Source organism: Hyla sarda, unplaced genomic scaffold (assembly GCF_029499605.1).
Source record: "Hyla sarda isolate aHylSar1 unplaced genomic scaffold, aHylSar1.hap1 scaffold_1169, whole genome shotgun sequence".
In the NCBI taxonomy this organism is placed as follows: domain Eukaryota; kingdom Metazoa; phylum Chordata; class Amphibia; order Anura; family Hylidae; genus Hyla; species Hyla sarda.
The window spans coordinates 1-21,069 of NW_026607791.1; the positions used below are offsets into that span (position 1 = coordinate 1).

At 46.4% G+C, this 21,069-nt stretch overlaps 10 non-coding genes across 10 annotated transcripts; all 10 read right to left on the reverse strand.

Annotated features, from left to right (window-relative positions):
- Positions 1-376: 376 nt before the first annotated feature.
- On the reverse strand, positions 377-567 carry LOC130302567 (U2 spliceosomal RNA). The gene has a single exon (XR_008852765.1). It is a non-coding gene; the product is annotated as a U2 spliceosomal RNA (small nuclear RNA).
- Positions 568-2,648: 2,081 nt separating this feature from the next.
- LOC130302523 (U2 spliceosomal RNA) lies at positions 2,649-2,839 on the reverse strand. Its single transcript, XR_008852720.1, has one exon. It is a non-coding gene; the product is annotated as a U2 spliceosomal RNA (small nuclear RNA).
- Positions 2,840-4,925: 2,086 nt separating this feature from the next.
- Positions 4,926-5,116, reverse strand: LOC130302520 (U2 spliceosomal RNA). The gene has a single exon (XR_008852718.1). It is a non-coding gene; the product is annotated as a U2 spliceosomal RNA (small nuclear RNA).
- A 2,081-nt stretch (positions 5,117-7,197) lies between these two features.
- On the reverse strand, positions 7,198-7,388 carry LOC130302524 (U2 spliceosomal RNA). Its single transcript, XR_008852721.1, has one exon. It is a non-coding gene; the product is annotated as a U2 spliceosomal RNA (small nuclear RNA).
- Positions 7,389-9,467: 2,079 nt separating this feature from the next.
- LOC130302525 (U2 spliceosomal RNA) lies at positions 9,468-9,658 on the reverse strand. Its single transcript, XR_008852722.1, has one exon. It is a non-coding gene; the product is annotated as a U2 spliceosomal RNA (small nuclear RNA).
- A 2,090-nt stretch (positions 9,659-11,748) lies between these two features.
- LOC130302534 (U2 spliceosomal RNA) lies at positions 11,749-11,939 on the reverse strand. The gene has a single exon (XR_008852731.1). It is a non-coding gene; the product is annotated as a U2 spliceosomal RNA (small nuclear RNA).
- Positions 11,940-14,012: 2,073 nt separating this feature from the next.
- LOC130302526 (U2 spliceosomal RNA) lies at positions 14,013-14,203 on the reverse strand. The gene has a single exon (XR_008852723.1). It is a non-coding gene; the product is annotated as a U2 spliceosomal RNA (small nuclear RNA).
- Positions 14,204-16,290: 2,087 nt separating this feature from the next.
- On the reverse strand, positions 16,291-16,484 carry LOC130302572 (U2 spliceosomal RNA). Its single transcript, XR_008852770.1, has one exon. It is a non-coding gene; the product is annotated as a U2 spliceosomal RNA (small nuclear RNA).
- Positions 16,485-17,178: 694 nt separating this feature from the next.
- Positions 17,179-17,366, reverse strand: LOC130302522 (U2 spliceosomal RNA). Its single transcript, XR_008852719.1, has one exon. It is a non-coding gene; the product is annotated as a U2 spliceosomal RNA (small nuclear RNA).
- A 2,083-nt stretch (positions 17,367-19,449) lies between these two features.
- On the reverse strand, positions 19,450-19,640 carry LOC130302527 (U2 spliceosomal RNA). The gene has a single exon (XR_008852725.1). It is a non-coding gene; the product is annotated as a U2 spliceosomal RNA (small nuclear RNA).
- Between the last annotated feature and the right edge of the window lie 1,429 nt (positions 19,641-21,069).

Genomic DNA, 21,069 nt, shown 5'->3' on the forward strand with positions numbered 1-21,069 from the left:
GGTGTGGCGCGATATTGGGGAAGGGATGAGATTTTATATTTCTTCATAAGCATTAATCTTATTTTGTCAATTAGGAACATTCAGCACCCACCCGCTATCAAGGCAGCTGCCTATCATGTCATGCCCTACCTGCACAGGTGTGCTGGCTACTCAAATGATCCAATTAAGGAGGCCATTTAGTCAGCAGCAGCAGAAGTCCTGTGCCTGGACGCTCCAACAGCGGCCAGACACAAGCAGAAGCAGAAGCAGCAGCAGCACCACCTTTTGTTTTTTGGCTGCAGCAGCAGCAGCAGCAAGGCCCACAGGGCTGGCTAGCTGGCTAGCCAGCAAGCAGGTAGCAATGAAAGTAGGAATCTTTCTTTTTAACCCTGTAAGGGGGTGGTGCACTGTACCCGAAGATACTGCCATATCGGGTCAATGCATAGGGCGACGGAAGCAAGCTTCGAAATCGGCCCCCGTTCTCAAAAATCCATTTAATATATGGTCCCCAGATAGGGGACGTATCAGATATTAAACTGATAAGAACAGATACTACACTTGATCTTAGCCAAAAGGCCGAGAAGCGATAACCGTGAAAGGGGCGGGCCCAACAAGGTCCCCTTCATGGGCACTATCACTGCTTGCTGTCAGGGAGGCTGCCAGACAATTTTCCATGCACACTCTGGGCTGGGGGGCAGTCAACCACCAGTACACACAGCAGAACCTAAACCCATACCATTATTGCTAAGCAGCAAGACAGGGGCCCATTGCACTCCCACGGGGCCTTTTTAAATGCAATCCATAACCCGGATTTGCCAGGAACCCTTCTTACTCCTCCTACTTGCATGTGACACTGGGCTTAGGATCTGCATAGGAAACACACACACAAGCACACACCTACCTTTGTTGCCTGCAGATGCCTCCTTGGCTGTCCCCAAACGGTATCAAACCAACACCCACGGGAAGCTGTAAGCATAGAGGACATGCCTGCACCCCATTGGACTTACCTGTGTGGGTTAAACCCGGGTTATTTGACAACCTATGGCGGTGATGGTTCTGCTCAGGCAGAGCAGTGCTGATGCTCCTCATAAAGCTGTCGCTGCTGTGAAGGTTCTAGGTGACATCACAAATCCCTATGGTTACATACACAACAAAGCTGGGTTGTTGTTGTTTACACTCTGCAAGGCCTGTGGAAGTGAGTGACATCATAGCACTGTAGTTCTGAGGGTTCTAGATGGATGCAACAATCTCCTGTTGCTTCTATGAAGGCCATAATAGACGACATCACCAAACAGCTCCATAGTCACATACACAGCAAAGGAGAGATGTTGTTTACACCTAGTGATGTCAGTGGTATTGAGTGACATCACAGCACAGTGCTAAGGCTCCTGGGCCTGGACACAGCAGCGGCTGCAATATCTCAACGGAGAATACGTTTATATATATGTGTGTGTGTGCGCGTATATATATATATATATATATATATATATATATATATATATACTCCGCCGAAATCACTTTTAAACCCATTTCCACCTTTTTTTCCCTTCTCTTCCTCTTACTTTTTTTTCACGTTTTTTTACGTTTTTCTCCTTTTCGCCTCTTTTCTGGGCGTATTATTCTTCTTTTTCTTCTTTTTTTTCGTCTAATGCATACCCCATCAGTGCAGCAATGCTTATTCAATACCGCCAGCAGATGGAGACACTGGGGGATAATTTTCTAAGGATTTATACTGATTTTTCCTGTCTGAATTTGTCGCACAGAAAGTTGCAGGCCAAATATGTGTGACATTTCTGCGACTTTAGCTTCTAGAGCATTTTTACAACATTATACATAGGTGCTGAATACATAAAAAGCGACTGTTCAGCGACAGACAAGTCGCATCGGCTGAAAGTAGGCCAGAATGTCAGTCCATGTTGGAGCAGGTTTAGATACAGTCTAAAGCATAGATCTCAAAGTCTGTGCACAGAATTTAGCAAGGGCCTCGCACCTTCTGATGCATCAGGTAGGTGCACAATAGCATAGCCTAACCCTCTGTACTTTGGTCTATATTGATGCGGGACATAGACAGCCAGCTGATGACCAATCCATTAGTGCAATGGATGGCTGGAAGCATTTGTCTTTGCCTTTGCAATACCACAGAAGCAATGCATGGTCAATGTACAGCAATGACACACCTGTGTGAACAGCCAGGAGACCCCCCCCCCCCATGTTATGTTACATAGTTACATAGTTAGTACGGTCGAAAAAAGACATATGTCCATCAAGTTCAACCAGGGAATTAAGGGGTAGGGGTGTGGCGCGATATTGGGGAAGGGATGAGATTTTATATTTCTTCATAAGCATTAATCTTATTTTGTCAATTAGGAACATTCAGCACCCACCCGCTATCAAGGCAGCTGCCTATCATGTCATGCCCTACCTGCACAGGTGTGCTGGCTACTCAAATGATCCAATTAAGGAGGCCATTTAGTCAGCAGCAGCAGAAGTCCTGTGCCTGGACGCTCCAACAGCGGCCAGACACAAGCAGAAGCAGAAGCAGCAGCAGCACCACCTTTTGTTTTTTGGCTGCAGCAGCAGCAGCAGCAAGGCCCACAGGGCTGGCTAGCTGGCTAGCCAGCAAGCAGGTAGCAATGAAAGTAGGAATCTTTCTTTTTAACCCTGTAAGGGGGTGGTGCACTGTACCCGAAGATACTGCCATATCGGGTCAATGCATAGGGCGACGGAAGCAAGCTTCGAAATCGGCCCCCGTTCTCAAAAATCCATTTAATATATGGTCCCCAGATAGGGGACGTATCAGATATTAAACTGATAAGAACAGATACTACACTTGATCTTAGCCAAAAGGCCGAGAAGCGATAACCGTGAAAGGGGCGGGCCCAACAAGGTCCCCTTCATGGGCACTATCACTGCTTGCTGTCAGGGAGGCTGCCAGACAATTTTCCATGCACACTCTGGGCTGGGGGGCAGTCAACCACCAGTACACACAGCAGAACCTAAACCCATACCATTATTGCTAAGCAGCAAGACAGGGGCCCATTGCACTCCCACGGGGCCTTTTTAAATGCAATCCATAACCCGGATTTGCCAGGAACCCTTCTTACTCCTCCTACTTGCATGTGACACTGGGCTTAGGATCTGCATAGGAAACACACACACAAGCACACACCTACCTTTGTTGCCTGCAGATGCCTCCTTGGCTGTCCCCAAACGGTATCAAACCAACACCCACGGGAAGCTGTAAGCATAGAGGACATGCCTGCACCCCATTGGACTTACCTGTGTGGGTTAAACCCGGGTTATTTGACAACCTATGGCGGTGATGGTTCTGCTCAGGCAGAGCAGTGCTGATGCTCCTCATAAAGCTGTCGCTGCTGTGAAGGTTCTAGGTGACATCACAAATCCCTATGGTTACATACACAACAAAGCTGGGTTGTTGTTGTTTACACTCTGCAAGGCCTGTGGAAGTGAGTGACATCATAGCACTGTAGTTCTGAGGGTTCTAGATGGATGCAACAATCTCCTGTTGCTTCTATGAAGGCCATAATAGACGACATCACCAAACAGCTCCATAGTCACATACACAGCAAAGGAGAGATGTTGTTTACACCTAGTGATGTCAGTGGTATTGAGTGACATCACAGCACAGTGCTAAGGCTCCTGGGCCTGGACACAGCAGCGGCTGCAATATCTCAACGGAGAATACGTTTATATATATGTGTGTGTGTGCGCGTATATATATATATATATATATATATATATATATATATATATATATTTCTCCGCCGAAATCACTTTTAAACCCATTTCCACCTTTTTTTCCCTTCTCTTCCTCTTACTTTTTTTTCACGTTTTTTTACGTTTTTCTCCTTTTCGCCTCTTTTCTGGGCGTATTATTCTTCTTTTTCTTCTTTTTTTTCGTCTAATGCATACCCCATCAGTGCAGCAATGCTTATTCAATACCGCCAGCAGATGGAGACACTGGGGGATAATTTTCTAAGGATTTATACTGATTTTTCCTGTCTGAATTTGTCGCACAGAAAGTTGCAGGCCAAATATGTGTGACATTTCTGCGACTTTAGCTTCTAGAGCATTTTTACAACATTATACATAGGTGCTGAATACATAAAAAGCGACTGTTCAGCGACAGACAAGTCGCATCGGCTGAAAGTAGGCCAGAATGTCAGTCCATGTTGGAGCAGGTTTAGATACAGTCTAAAGCATAGATCTCAAAGTCTGTGCACAGAATTTAGCAAGGGCCTCGCACCTTCTGATGCATCAGGTAGGTGCACAATAGCATAGCCTAACCCTCTGTACTTTGGTCTATATTGATGCGGGACATAGACAGCCAGCTGATGACCAATCCATTAGTGCAATGGATGGCTGGAAGCATTTGTCTTTGCCTTTGCAATACCACAGAAGCAATGCATGGTCAATGTACAGCAATGACACACCTGTGTGAACAGCCAGGAGACCCCCCCCCCCCATGTTATGTTACATAGTTACATAGTTAGTACGGTCGAAAAAAGACATATGTCCATCAAGTTCAACCAGGGAATTAAGGGGTAGGGGTGTGGCGCGATATTGGGGAAGGGATGAGATTTTATATTTCTTCATAAGCATTAATCTTATTTTGTCAATTAGGAACATTCAGCACCCACCCGCTATCAAGGCAGCTGCCTATCATGTCATGCCCTACCTGCACAGGTGTGCTGGCTACTCAAATGATCCAATTAAGGAGGCCATTTAGTCAGCAGCAGCAGAAGTCCTGTGCCTGGACGCTCCAACAGCGGCCAGACACAAGCAGAAGCAGAAGCAGCAGCAGCAGCACCTTTTGTTTTTTGGCTGCAGCAGCAGCAGCAGCAAGGCCCACAGGGCTGGCTAGCTGGCTAGCCAGCAAGCAGGTAGCAATGAAAGTAGGAATCTTTCTTTTTAACCCTGTAAGGGGGTGGTGCACTGTACCCGAAGATACTGCCATATCGGGTCAATGCATAGGGCGACGGAAGCAAGCTTCGAAATCGGCCCCCGTTCTCAAAAATCCATTTAATATATGGTCCCCAGATAGGGGACATATCAGATATTAAACTGATAAGAACAGATACTACACTTGATCTTAGCCAAAAGGCCGAGAAGCGATAACCGTGAAAGGGGCGGGCCCAACAAGGTCCCCTTCATGGGCACTATCACTGCTTGCTGTCAGGGAGGCTGCCAGACAATTTTCCATGCACACTCTGGGCTGGGGGGCAGTCAACCACCAGTACACACAGCAGAACCTAAACCCATACCATTATTGCTAAGCAGCAAGACAGGGGCCCATTGCACTCCCACGGGGCCTTTTTAAATGCAATCCATAACCCGGATTTGCCAGGAACCCTTCTTACTCCTCCTACTTGCATGTGACACTGGGCTTAGGATCTGCATAGGAAACACACACACAAGCACACACCTACCTTTGTTGCCTGCAGATGCCTCCTTGGCTGTCCCCAAACGGTATCAAACCAACACCCACGGGAAGCTGTAAGCATAGAGGACATGCCTGCACCCCATTGGACTTACCTGTGTGGGTTAAACCCGGGTTATTTGACAACCTATGGCGGTGATGGTTCTGCTCAGGCAGAGCAGTGCTGATGCTCCTCATAAAGCTGTCGCTGCTGTGAAGGTTCTAGGTGACATCACAAATCCCTATGGTTACATACACAACAAAGCTGGGTTGTTGTTGTTTACACTCTGCAAGGCCTGTGGAAGTGAGTGACATCATAGCACTGTAGTTCTGAGGGTTCTAGATGGATGCAACAATCTCCTGTTGCTTCTATGAAGGCCATAATAGACGACATCACCAAACAGCTCCATAGTCACATACACAGCAAAGGAGAGATGTTGTTTACACCTAGTGATGTCAGTGGTATTGAGTGACATCACAGCACAGTGCTAAGGCTCCTGGGCCTGGACACAGCAGCGGCTGCAATATCTCAACGGAGAATACGTTTATATATATGTGTGTGTGTGCGCGTATATATATATATATATATATATATATATATATATATATATTTCTCCGCCGAAATCACTTTTAAACCCATTTCCACCTTTTTTTTCCTTCTCTTCCTCTTACTTTTTTTTCACGTTTTTTTACGTTTTTCTCCTTTTCGCCTCTTTTCTGGGCGTATTATTCTTCTTTTTCTTCTTTTTTTTCGTCTAATGCATACCCCATCAGTGCAGCAATGCTTATTCAATACCGCCAGCAGATGGAGACACTGGGGGATAATTTTCTAAGGATTTATACTGATTTTTCCTGTCTGAATTTGTCGCACAGAAAGTTGCAGGCCAAATATGTGTGACATTTCTGCGACTTTAGCTTCTAGAGCATTTTTACAACATTATACATAGGTGCTGAATACATAAAAAGCGACTGTTCAGCGACAGACAAGTCGCATCGGCTGAAAGTAGGCCAGAATGTCAGTCCATGTTGGAGCAGGTTTAGATACAGTCTAAAGCATAGATCTCAAAGTCTGTGCACAGAATTTAGCAAGGGCCTCGCACCTTCTGATGCATCAGGTAGGTGCACAATAGCATAGCCTAACCCTCTGTACTTTGGTCTATATTGATGCGGGACATAGACAGCCAGCTGATGACCAATCCATTAGTGCAATGGATGGCTGGAAGCATTTGTCTTTGCCTTTGCAATACCACAGAAGCAATGCATGGTCAATGTACAGCAATGACACACCTGTGTGAACAGCCAGGAGACCCCCCCCCCCATGTTATGTTACATAGTTACATAGTTAGTACGGTCGAAAAAAGACATATGTCCATCAAGTTCAACCAGGGAATTAAGGGGTAGGGGTGTGGCGCGATATTGGGGAAGGGATGAGATTTTATATTTCTTCATAAGCATTAATCTTATTTTGTCAATTAGGAACATTCAGCACCCACCCGCTATCAAGGCAGCTGCCTATCATGTCATGCCCTACCTGCACAGGTGTGCTGGCTACTCAAATGATCCAATTAAGGAGGCCATTTAGTCAGCAGCAGCAGAAGTCCTGTGCCTGGACGCTCCAACAGCGGCCAGACACAAGCAGAAGCAGAAGCAGCAGCAGCACCACCTTTTGTTTTTTGGCTGCAGCAGCAGCAGCAGCAAGGCCCACAGGGCTGGCTAGCTGGCTAGCCAGCAAGCAGGTAGCAATGAAAGTAGGAATCTTTCTTTTTAACCCTGTAAGGGGGTGGTGCACTGTACCCGAAGATACTGCCATATCGGGTCAATGCATAGGGCGACGGAAGCAAGCTTCGAAATCGGCCCCCGTTCTCAAAAATCCATTTAATATATGGTCCCCAGATAGGGGACGTATCAGATATTAAACTGATAAGAACAGATACTACACTTGATCTTAGCCAAAAGGCCGAGAAGCGATAACCGTGAAAGGGGCGGGCCCAACAAGGTCCCCTTCATGGGCACTATCACTGCTTGCTGTCAGGGAGGCTGCCAGACAATTTTCCATGCACACTCTGGGCTGGGGGGCAGTCAACCACCAGTACACACAGCAGAACCTAAACCCATACCATTATTGCTAAGCAGCAAGACAGGGGCCCATTGCACTCCCACGGGGCCTTTTTAAATGCAATCCATAACCCGGATTTGCCAGGAACCCTTCTTACTCCTCCTACTTGCATGTGACACTGGGCTTAGGATCTGCATAGGAAACACACACACAAGCACACACCTACCTTTGTTGCCTGCAGATGCCTCCTTGGCTGTCCCCAAACGGTATCAAACCAACACCCACGGGAAGCTGTAAGCATAGAGGACATGCCTGCACCCCATTGGACTTACCTGTGTGGGTTAAACCCGGGTTATTTGACAACCTATGGCGGTGATGGTTCTGCTCAGGCAGAGCAGTGCTGATGCTCCTCATAAAGCTGTCGCTGCTGTGAAGGTTCTAGGTGACATCACAAATCCCTATGGTTACATACACAACAAAGCTGGGTTGTTGTTGTTTACACTCTGCAAGGCCTGTGGAAGTGAGTGACATCATAGCACTGTAGTTCTGAGGGTTCTAGATGGATGCAACAATCTCCTGTTGCTTCTATGAAGGCCATAATAGACGACATCACCAAACAGCTCCATAGTCACATACACAGCAAAGGAGAGATGTTGTTTACACCTAGTGATGTCAGTGGTATTGAGTGACATCACAGCACAGTGCTAAGGCTCCTGGGCCTGGACACAGCAGCGGCTGCAATATCTCAACGGAGAATACGTTTATATATATGTGTGTGTGTGCGCGTATATATATATATATATATATATATATATATATATATATATTTCTCCGCCGAAATCACTTTTAAACCCATTTCCACCTTTTTTTCCCTTCTCTTCCTCTTACTTTTTTTTCACGTTTTTTACGTTTTTCTCCTTTTCGCCTCTTTTCTGGGCGTATTATTCTTCTTTTTCTTCTTTTTTTTCGTCTAATGCATACCCCATCAGTGCAGCAATGCTTATTCAATACCGCCAGCAGATGGAGACACTGGGGGATAATTTTCTAAGGATTTATACTGATTTTTCCTGTCTGAATTTGTCGCACAGAAAGTTGCAGGCCAAATATGTGTGACATTTCTGCGACTTTAGCTTCTAGAGCATTTTTACAACATTATACATAGGTGCTGAATACATAAAAAGCGACTGTTCAGCGACAGACAAGTCGCATCGGCTGAAAGTAGGCCAGAATGTCAGTCCATGTTGGAGCAGGTTTAGATACAGTCTAAAGCATAGATCTCAAAGTCTGTGCACAGAATTTAGCAAGGGCCTCGCACCTTCTGATGCATCAGGTAGGTGCACAATAGCATAGCCTAACCCTCTGTACTTTGGTCTATATTGATGCGGGACATAGACAGCCAGCTGATGACCAATCCATTAGTGCAATGGATGGCTGGAAGCATTTGTCTTTGCCTTTGCAATACCACAGAAGCAATGCATGGTCAATGTACAGCAATGACACACCTGTGTGAACAGCCAGGAGACCCCCCCCCCATGTTATGTTACATAGTTACATAGTTAGTACGGTCGAAAAAAGACATATGTCCATCAAGTTCAACCAGGGAATTAAGGGGTAGGGGTGTGGCGCGATATTGGGGAAGGGATGAGATTTTATATTTCTTCATAAGCATTAATCTTATTTTGTCAATTAGGAACATTCAGCACCCACCCGCTATCAAGGCAGCTGCCTATCATGTCATGCCCTACCTGCACAGGTGTGCTGGCTACTCAAATGATCCAATTAAGGAGGCCATTTAGTCAGCAGCAGCAGAAGTCCTGTGCCTGGACGCTCCAACAGCGGCCAGACACAAGCAGAAGCAGAAGCAGCAGCAGCACCACCTTTTGTTTTTTGGCTGCAGCAGCAGCAGCAGCAAGGCCCACAGGGCTGGCTAGCTGGCTAGCCAGCAAGCAGGTAGCAATGAAAGTAGGAATCTTTCTTTTTAACCCTGTAAGGGGGTGGTGCACTGTACCCGAAGATACTGCCATATCGGGTCAATGCATAGGGCGACGGAAGCAAGCTTCGAAATCGGCCCCCGTTCTCAAAAATCCATTTAATATATGGTCCCCAGATAGGGGACGTATCAGATATTAAACTGATAAGAACAGATACTACACTTGATCTTAGCCAAAAGGCCGAGAAGCGATAACCGTGAAAGGGGCGGGCCCAACAAGGTCCCCTTCATGGGCACTATCACTGCTTGCTGTCAGGGAGGCTGCCAGACAATTTTCCATGCACACTCTGGGCTGGGGGGCAGTCAACCACCAGTACACACAGCAGAACCTAAACCCATACCATTATTGCTAAGCAGCAAGACAGGGGCCCATTGCACTCCCACGGGGCCTTTTTAAATGCAATCCATAACCCGGATTTGCCAGGAACCCTTCTTACTCCTCCTACTTGCATGTAACACTGGGCTTAGGATCTGCATAGGAAACACACACACAAGCACACACCTACCTTTGTTGCCTGCAGATGCCTCCTTGGCTGTCCCCAAACGGTATCAAACCAACACCCACGGGAAGCTGTAAGCATAGAGGACATGCCTGCACCCCATTGGACTTACCTGTGTGGGTTAAACCCGGGTTATTTGACAACCTATGGCGGTGATGGTTCTGCTCAGGCAGAGCAGTGCTGATGCTCCTCATAAAGCTGTCGCTGCTGTGAAGGTTCTAGGTGACATCACAAATCCCTATGGTTACATACACAACAAAGCTGGGTTGTTGTTGTTTACACTCTGCAAGGCCTGTGGAAGTGAGTGACATCATAGCACTGTAGTTCTGAGGGTTCTAGATGGATGCAACAATCTCCTGTTGCTTCTATGAAGGCCATAATAGACGACATCACCAAACAGCTCCATAGTCACATACACAGCAAAGGAGAGATGTTGTTTACACCTAGTGATGTCAGTGGTATTGAGTGACATCACAGCACAGTGCTAAGGCTCCTGGGCCTGGACACAGCAGCGGCTGCAATATCTCAACGGAGAATACGTTTATATATATGTGTGTGTGTGCGCGTATATATATATATATATATATATATATATATATATATATATATATATATATTCTCCGCCGAAATCACTTTTAAACCCATTTCCACCTTTTTTTCCCTTCTCTTCCTCTTACTTTTTTTTCACGTTTTTTTAAGTTTTTCTCCTTTTCGCCTCTTTTCTGGGCGTATTATTCTTCTTTTTCTTCTTTTTTTTCGTCTAATGCATACCCCATCAGTGCAGCAATGCTTATTCAATACCGCCAGCAGATGGAGACACTGGGGGATAATTTTCTAAGGATTTATACTGATTTTTCCTGTCTGAATTTGTCGCACAGAAAGTTGCAGGCCAAATATGTGTGACATTTCTGCGACTTTAGCTTCTAGAGCATTTTTACAACATTATACATAGGTGCTGAATACATAAAAAGCGACTGTTCAGCGACAGACAAGTCGCATCGGCTGAAAGTAGGCCAGAATGTCAGTCCATGTTGGAGCAGGTTTAGATACAGTCTAAAGCATAGATCTCAAAGTCTGTGCACAGAATTTAGCAAGGGCCTCGCACCTTCTGATGCATCAGGTAGGTGCACAATAGCATAGCCTAACCCTCTGTACTTTGGTCTATATTGATGCGGGACATAGACAGCCAGCTGATGACCAATCCATTAGTGCAATGGATGGCTGGAAGCATTTGTCTTTGCCTTTGCAATACCACAGAAGCAATGCATGGTCAATGTACAGCAATGACACACCTGTGTGAACAGCCAGGAGACCCCCCCCCCCATGTTATGTTACATAGTTACATAGTTAGTACGGTCGAAAAAAGACATATGTCCATCAAGTTCAACCAGGGAATTAAGGGGTAGGGGTGTGGCGCGATATTGGGGAAGGGATGAGATTTTATATTTCTTCATAAGCATTAATCTTATTTTGTCAATTAGGAACATTCAGCACCCACCCGCTATCAAGGCAGCTGCCTATCATGTCATGCCCTACCTGCACAGGTGTGCTGGCTACTCAAATGATCCAATTAAGGAGGCCATTTAGTCAGCAGCAGCAGAAGTCCTGTGCCTGGACGCTCCAACAGCGGCCAGACACAAGCAGAAGCAGAAGCAGCAGCAGCAGCACCTTTTGTTTTTTGGCTGCAGCAGCAGCAGCAGCAAGGCCCACAGGGCTGGCTAGCTGGCTAGCCAGCAAGCAGGTAGCAATGAAAGTAGGAATCTTTCTTTTTAACCCTGTAAGGGGGTGGTGCACTGTACCCGAAGATACTGCCATATCGGGTCAATGCATAGGGCGACGGAAGCAAGCTTCGAAATCGGCCCCCGTTCTCAAAAATCCATTTAATATATGGTCCCCAGATAGGGGACATATCAGATATTAAACTGATAAGAACAGATACTACACTTGATCTTAGCCAAAAGGCCGAGAAGCGATAACCGTGAAAGGGGCGGGCCCAACAAGGTCCCCTTCATGGGCACTATCACTGCTTGCTGTCAGGGAGGCTGCCAGACAATTTTCCATGCACACTCTGGGCTGGGGGGCAGTCAACCACCAGTACACACAGCAGAACCTAAACCCATACCATTATTGCTAAGCAGCAAGACAGGGGCCCATTGCACTCCCACGGGGCCTTTTTAAATGCAATCCATAACCCGGATTTGCCAGGAACCCTTCTTACTCCTCCTACTTGCATGTGACACTGGGCTTAGGATCTGCATAGGAAACACACACACAAGCACACACCTACCTTTGTTGCCTGCAGATGCCTCCTTGGCTGTCCCCAAACGGTATCAAACCAACACCCACGGGAAGCTGTAAGCATAGAGGACATGCCTGCACCCCATTGGACTTACCTGTGTGGGTTAAACCCGGGTTATTTGACAACCTATGGCGGTGATGGTTCTGCTCAGGCAGAGCAGTGCTGATGCTCCTCATAAAGCTGTCGCTGCTGTGAAGGTTCTAGGTGACATCACAAATCCCTATGGTTACATACACAACAAAGCTGGGTTGTTGTTGTTTACACTCTGCAAGGCCTGTGGAAGTGAGTGACATCATAGCACTGTAGTTCTGAGGGTTCTAGATGGATGCAACAATCTCCTGTTGCTTCTATGAAGGCCATAATAGACGACATCACCAAACAGCTCCATAGTCACATACACAGCAAAGGAGAGATGTTGTTTACACCTAGTGATGTCAGTGGTATTGAGTGACATCACAGCACAGTGCTAAGGCTCCTGGGCCTGGACACAGCAGCGGCTGCAATATCTCAACGGAGAATACGTTTATATATATGTGTGTGTGTGCGCGTATATATATATATATATATATATATATATATATTTCTCCGCCGAAATCACTTTTAAACCCATTTCCACCTTTTTTTTCCTTCTCTTCCTCTTACTTTTTTTTCACGTTTTTTTACGTTTTTCTCCTTTTCGCCTCTTTTCTGGGCGTATTATTCTTCTTTTTCTTCTTTTTTTTCGTCTAATGCATACCCCATCAGTGCAGCAATGCTTATTCAATACCGCCAGCAGATGGAGACACTGGGGGATAATTTTCTAAGGATTTATACTGATTTTTCCTGTCTGAATTTGTCGCACAGAAAGTTGCAGGCCAAATATGTGTGACATTTCTGCGACTTTAGCTTCTAGAGCATTTTTACAACATTATACATAGGTGCTGAATACATAAAAAGCGACTGTTCAGCGACAGACAAGTCGCATCGGCTGAAAGTAGGCCAGAATGTCAGTCCATGTTGGAGCAGGTTTAGATACAGTCTAAAGCATAGATCTCAAAGTCTGTGCACAGAATTTAGCAAGGGCCTCGCACCTTCTGATGCATCAGGTAGGTGCACAATAGCATAGCCTAACCCTCTGTACTTTGGTCTATATTGATGCGGGACATAGACAGCCAGCTGATGACCAATCCATTAGTGCAATGGATGGCTGGAAGCATTTGTCTTTGCCTTTGCAATACCACAGAAGCAATGCATGGTCAATGTACAGCAATGACACACCTGTGTGAACAGCCAGGAGACCCCCCCCCCCATGTTATGTTACATAGTTACATAGTTAGTACGGTCGAAAAAAGACATATGTCCATCAAGTTCAACCAGGGAATTAAGGGGTAGGGGTGTGGCGCGATATTGGGGAAGGGATGAGATTTTATATTTCTTCATAAGCATTAATCTTATTTTGTCAATTAGGAACATTCAGCACCCACCCGCTATCAAGGCAGCTGCCTATCATGTCATGCCCTACCTGCACAGGTGTGCTGGCTACTCAAATGATCCAATTAAGGAGGCCATTTAGTCAGCAGCAGCAGAAGTCCTGTGCCTGGACGCTCCAACAGCGGCCAGACACAAGCAGAAGCAGAAGCAGCAGCAGCACCACCTTTTGTTTTTTGGCTGCAGCAGCAGCAGCAGCAAGGCCCACAGGGCTGGCTAGCTGGCTAGCCAGCAAGCAGGTAGCAATGAAAGTAGGAATCTTTCTTTTTAACCCTGTAAGGGGGTGGTGCACTGTACCCGAAGATACTGCCATATCGGGTCAATGCATAGGGCGACGGAAGCAAGCTTCGAAATCGGCCCCCGTTCTCAAAAATCCATTTAATATATGGTCCCCAGATAGGGGACGTATCAGATATTAAACTGATAAGAACAGATACTACACTTGATCTTAGCCAAAAGGCCGAGAAGCGATAACCGTGAAAGGGGCGGGCCCAACAAGGTCCCCTTCATGGGCACTATCACTGCTTGCTGTCAGGGAGGCTGCCAGACAATTTTCCATGCACACTCTGGGCTGGGGGGCAGTCAACCACCAGTACACACAGCAGAACCTAAACCCATACCATTATTGCTAAGCAGCAAGACAGGGGCCCATTGCACTCCCACGGGGCCTTTTTAAATGCAATCCATAACCCGGATTTGCCAGGAACCCTTCTTACTCCTCCTACTTGCATGTGACACTGGGCTTAGGATCTGCATAGGAAACACACACACAAGCACACACCTACCTTTGTTGCCTGCAGATGCCTCCTTGGCTGTCCCCAAACGGTATCAAACCAACACCCACGGGAAGCTGTAAGCATAGAGGACATGCCTTCACCCCATTGGACTTACCTGTGTGGGTTAAACCCGGGTTATTTGACAACCTATGGCGGTGATGGTTCTGCTCAGGCAGAGCAGTGCTGATGCTCCTCATAAAGCTGTCGCTGCTGTGAAAGTTCTAGGTGACATCACAAATCCCTATGGTTACATACACAACAAAGCTGGGTTGTTGTTGTTTACACTCTGCAAGGCCTGTGGAAGTGAGTGACATCATAGCACTGTAGTTCTGAGGGTTCTAGATGGATGCAACAATCTCCTGTTGCTTCTATGAAGGCCATAATAGACGACATCACCAAACAGCTCCATAGTCACATACACAGCAAAGGAGAGATGTTGTTTACACCTAGTGATGTCAGTGGTATTGAGTGACATCACAGCACAGTGCTAAGGCTCCTGGGCCTGGACACAGCAGCGGCTGCAATATCTCAACGGAGAATACGTTTATATATATGTGTGTGTGTGCGCGTATATATATATATATATATATATATATATATATATATATATATATTTCTCCGCCGAAATCACTTTTAAACCCATTTCCACCTTTTTTTCCCTTCTCTTCCTCTTACTTTTTTTTCACGTTTTTTTACGTTTTTCTCCTTTTCGCCTCTTTTCTGGGCGTATTATTCTTCTTTTTCTTCTTTTTTTTCGTCTAATGCATACCCCATCAGTGCAGCAATGCTTATTCAATACCGCCAGCAGATGGAGACACTGGGGGATAATTTTCTAAGGATTTATACTGATTTTTCCTGTCTGAATTTGTCGCACAGAAAGTTGCAGGCCAAATATGTGTGACATTTCTGCGACTTTAGCTTCTAGAGCATTTTTACAACATTATACATAGGTGCTGAATACATAAAAAGCGACTGTTCAGCGACAGACAAGTCGCATCGGCTGAAAGTAGGCCAGAATGTCAGTCCATGTTGGAGCAGGTTTAGATACAGTCTAAAGCATAGATCTCAAAGTCTGTGCACAGAATTTAGCAAGGGCCTCGCACCTTCTGATGCATCAGGTAGGTGCACAATAGCATAGCCTAACCCTCTGTACTTTGGTCTATATTGATGCGGGACATAGACAGCCAGCTGATGACCAATCCATTAGTGCAATGGATGGCTGGAAGCATTTGTCTTTGCCTTTGCAATACCACAGAAGCAATGCATGGTCAATGTACAGCAATGACACACCTGTGTGAACAGCCAGGAGACCCCCCCCCCCCCATGTTATGTTACATAGTTACATAGTTAGTACGGTCGAAAAAAGACATATGTCCATCAAGTTCAACCAGGGAATTAAGGGGTAGGGGTGTGGCGCGATATTGGGGAAGGGATGAGATTTTATATTTCTTCATAAGCATTAATCTTATTTTGTCAATTAGGAACATTCAGCACCCACCCGCTATCAAGGCAGCTGCCTATCATGTCATGCCCTACCTGCACAGGTGTGCTGGCTACTCAAATGATCCAATTAAGGAGGCCATTTAGTCAGCAGCAGCAGAAGTCCTGTGCCTGGACGCTCCAACAGCGGCCAGACACAAGCAGAAGCAGAAGCAGCAGCAGCACCACCTTTTGTTTTTTGGCTGCAGCAGCAGCAGCAGCAAGGCCCACAGGGCTGGCTAGCTGGCTAGCCAGCAAGCAGGTAGCAATGAAAGTAGGAATCTTTCTTTTTAACCCTGTAAGGGGGTGGTGCACTGTACCCGAAGATACTGCCATATCGGGTCAATGCATAGGGCGACGGAAGCAAGCTTCGAAATCGGCCCCCGTTCTCAAAAATCCATTTAATATATGGTCCCCAGATAGGGGACGTATCAGATATTAAACTGATAAGAACAGATTTTTTTTTTTTTTTTTTTTTTTTTTTTTTTTAAAGCCGAGGAACGTGCTTTCGATTCACCCAAAGTGCAAGAAAAAGTGCAAACGTGTTACACTAAAAAAAACGTGCACAAAGGATGCGGTCTATCGCAAGCCCTTCTCCGATAGGAGAGAGGCCCCCCAACAAACCTTACCCTTCGCCTCCGGACCAAAAGGTACCTGCGAGGTTCCAGGTTCGATGTCCCTTTTCGCCGAAGCTACTAGGGGACCACAAATGCTCCCGGCATCCCCCTTGGCGTTAGCCAAGGTATCTGCCCGCAGAGCCGATTACGGTAGGTACCCTGCCAAAGCAGGAGTACCCGGGGTGTTTGCAGGGAGGTGCGGAACCTAATGGCCACACACACCTCCCCTAGACCGCCAGGAGGGACACCCAGAAGGGCTACCGCATCCTGACCAATCCTGTGAACACACAACACGCAAAAAGTGACACAGTGAGACAAAAAAGAAATAAATAAGTGAATGTGTGCAGATATACTGCCCGGACATCCGGCCGGATCTATAAAAATTTCTCTGATCCTAGCCAGAAGGCCGGGAATCAAGAGGTGAGTGCCACAAGGTGAAGAGATTATGGTGCCCGTGCTTCAACTCAGTGAGCCTATCCTCCCAGTGAGTTTCGGCACCTCGGGGTCACCACTCCCCGAGGCACAAAAGTACCTCGGCTCTAGACCCTCTCAGCCTCATGGCGAGACCCGGAGGGAACAGGTCACATCGGGGCAGCCGTCGAGCTGATTCCTCAGAACCAGCCCCGGGAAGCCCTGGTACACCTGCATCCTCCATGCAGCACCCATCCCCACCAGCCCCATACCGGCATTACTGTCCACCGGCATGAAAAACTGATAAGAACAGATACTACACTTGATCTTAGCCAAAAGGCCGAGAAGCGATAACCGTGAAAGGGGCGGGCCCAACAAGGTCCCCTTCATGGGCACTATCACTGCTTGCTGTCAGGGAGGCTGCCAGACAATTTTCCATGCACACTCTGGGCTGGGGGGCAGTCAACCACCAGTACACACAGCAGAACCTAAACCCATACCATTATTGCTAAGCAGCAAGACAGGGGCCCATTGCACTCCCACGGGGCCTTTTTAAATGCAATCCATAACCCGGATTTGCCAGGAACCCTTCTTACTCCTCCTACTTGCATGTGACACTGGGCTTAGGATCTGCATAGGAAACACACACACAAGCACACACCTACCTTTGTTGCCTGCAGATGCCTCCTTGGCTGTCCCCAAACGGTATCAAACCAACACCCACGGGAAGCTGTAAGCATAGAGGACATGCCTGCACCCCATTGGACTTACCTGTGTGGGTTAAACCCGGGTTATTTGACAACCTATGGCGGTGATGGTTCTGCTCAGGCAGAGCAGTGCTGATGCTCCTCATAAAGCTGTCGCTGCTGTGAAGGTTCTAGGTGACATCACAAATCCCTATGGTTACATACACAACAAAGCTGGGTTGTTGTTGTTTACACTCTGCAAGGCCTGTGGAAGTGAGTGACATCATAGCACTGTAGTTCTGAGGGTTCTAGATGGATGCAACAATCTCCTGTTGCTTCTATGAAGGCCATAATAGACGACATCACCAAACAGCTCCATAGTCACATACACAGCAAAGGAGAGATGTTGTTTACACCTAGTGATGTCAGTGGTATTGAGTGACATCACAGCACAGTGCTAAGGCTCCTGGGCCTGGACACAGCAGCGGCTGCAATATCTCAACGGAGAATACGTTTATATATATGTGTGTGTGTGCGCGTATATATATATATATATATATATATATATATATATATATATATTTCTCCGCCGAAATCACTTTTAAACCCATTTCCACCTTTTTTTCCCTTCTCTTCCTCTTACTTTTTTTTCACGTTTTTTTACGTTTTTCTCCTTTTCGCCTCTTTTCTGGGCGTATTATTCTTCTTTTTCTTCTTTTTTTTCGTCTAATGCATACCCCATCAGTGCAGCAATGCTTATTCAATACCGCCAGCAGATGGAGACACTGGGGGATAATTTTCTAAGGATTTATACTGATTTTTCCTGTCTGAATTTGTCGCACAGAAAGTTGCAGGCCAAATATGTGTGACATTTCTGCGACTTTAGCTTCTAGAGCATTTTTACAACATTATACATAGGTGCTGAATACATAAAAAGCGACTGTTCAGCGACAGACAAGTCGCATCGGCTGAAAGTAGGCCAGAATGTCAGTCCATGTTGGAGCAGGTTTAGATACAGTCTAAAGCATAGATCTCAAAGTCTGTGCACAGAATTTAGCAAGGGCCTCGCACCTTCTGATGCATCAGGTAGGTGCACAATAGCATAGCCTAACCCTCTGTACTTTGGTCTATATTGATGCGGGACATAGACAGCCAGCTGATGACCAATCCATTAGTGCAATGGATGGCTGGAAGCATTTGTCTTTGCCTTTGCAATACCACAGAAGCAATGCATGGTCAATGTACAGCAATGACACACCTGTGTGAACAGCCAGGAGACCCCCCCCCCCATGTTATGTTACATAGTTACATAGTTAGTACGGTCGAAAAAAGACATATGTCCATCAAGTTCAACCAGGGAATTAAGGGGTAGGGGTGTGGCGCGATATTGGGGAAGGGATGAGATTTTATATTTCTTCATAAGCATTAATCTTATTTTGTCAATTAGGAACATTCAGCACCCACCCGCTATCAAGGCAGCTGCCTATCATGTCATGCCCTACCTGCACAGGTGTGCTGGCTACTCAAATGATCCAATTAAGGAGGCCATTTAGTCAGCAGCAGCAGAAGTCCTGTGCCTGGACGCTCCAACAGCGGCCAGACACAAGCAGAAGCAGAAGCAGCAGCAGCACCACCTTTTGTTTTTTGGCTGCAGCAGCAGCAGCAGCAAGGCCCACAGGGCTGGCTAGCTGGCTAGCCAGCAAGCAGGTAGCAATGAAAGTAGGAATCTTTCTTTTTAACCCTGTAAGGGGGTGGTGCACTGTACCCGAAGATACTGCCATATCGGGTCAATGCATAGGGCGACGGAAGCAAGCTTCGAAATCGGCCCCCGTTCTCAAAAATCCATTTAATATATGGTCCCCAGATAGGGGACGTATCAGATATTAAACTGATAAGAACAGATACTACACTTGATCTTAGCCAAAAGGCCGAGAAGCGATAACCGTGAAAGGGGCGGGCCCAACAAGGTCCCCTTCATGGGCACTATCACTGCTTGCTGTCAGGGAGGCTGCCAGACAATTTTCCATGCACACTCTGGGCTGGGGGGCAGTCAACCACCAGTACACACAGCAGAACCTAAACCCATACCATTATTGCTAAGCAGCAAGACAGGGGCCCATTGCACTCCCACGGGGCCTTTTTAAATGCAATCCATAACCCGGATTTGCCAGGAACCCTTCTTACTCCTCCTACTTGCATGTGACACTGGGCTTAGGATCTGCATAGGAAACACACACACAAGCACACACCTACCTTTGTTGCCTGCAGATGCCTCCTTGGCTGTCCCCAAACGGTATCAAACCAACACCCACGGGAAGCTGTAAGCATAGAGGACATGCCTGCACCCCATTGGACTTACCTGTGTGGGTTAAACCCGGGTTATTTGACAACCTATGGCGGTGATGGTTCTGCTCAGGCAGAGCAGTGCTGATGCTCCTCATAAAGCTGTCGCTGCTGTGAAGGTTCTAGGTGACATCACAAATCCCTATGGTTACATACACAACAAAGCTGGGTTGTTGTTGTTTACACTCTGCAAGGCCTGTGGAAGTGAGTGACATCATAGCACTGTAGTTCTGAGGGTTCTAGATGGATGCAACAATCTCCTGTTGCTTCTATGAAGGCCATAATAGACGACATCACCAAACAGCTCCATAGTCACATACACAGCAAAGGAGAGATGTTGTTTACACCTAGTGATGTCAGTGGTATTGAGTGACATCACAGCACAGTGCTAAGGCTCCTGGGCCTGGACACAGCAGCGGCTGCAATATCTCAACGGAGAATACGTTTATATATATGTGTGTGTGTGCGCGTATATATATATATATATATATATATATATATATATATTTCTCCGCCGAAATCACTTTTAAACCCATTTCCACCTTTTTTTCCCTTCTCTTCCTCTTACTTTTTTTTCACGTTTTTTTACGTTTTTCTCCTTTTCGCCTCTTTTCTGGGCGTATTATTCTTCTTTTTCTTCTTTTTTTTCGTCTAATGCATACCCCATCAGTGCAGCAATGCTTATTCAATACCGCCAGCAGATGGAGACACTGGGGGATAATTTTCTAAGGATTTATACTGATTTTTCCTGTCTGAATTTGTCGCACAGAAAGTTGCAGGCCAAATATGTGTGACATTTCTGCGACTTTAGCTTCTAGAGCATTTTTACAACATTATACATAGGTGCTGAATACATAAAAAGCGACTGTTCAGCGACAGACAAGTCGCATCGGCTGAAAGTAGGCCAGAATGTCAGTCCATGTTGGAGCAGGTTTAGATACAGTCTAAAGCATAGATCTCAAAGTCTGTGCACAGAATTTAGCAAGGGCCTCGCACCTTCTGATGCATCAGGTAGGTGCACAATAG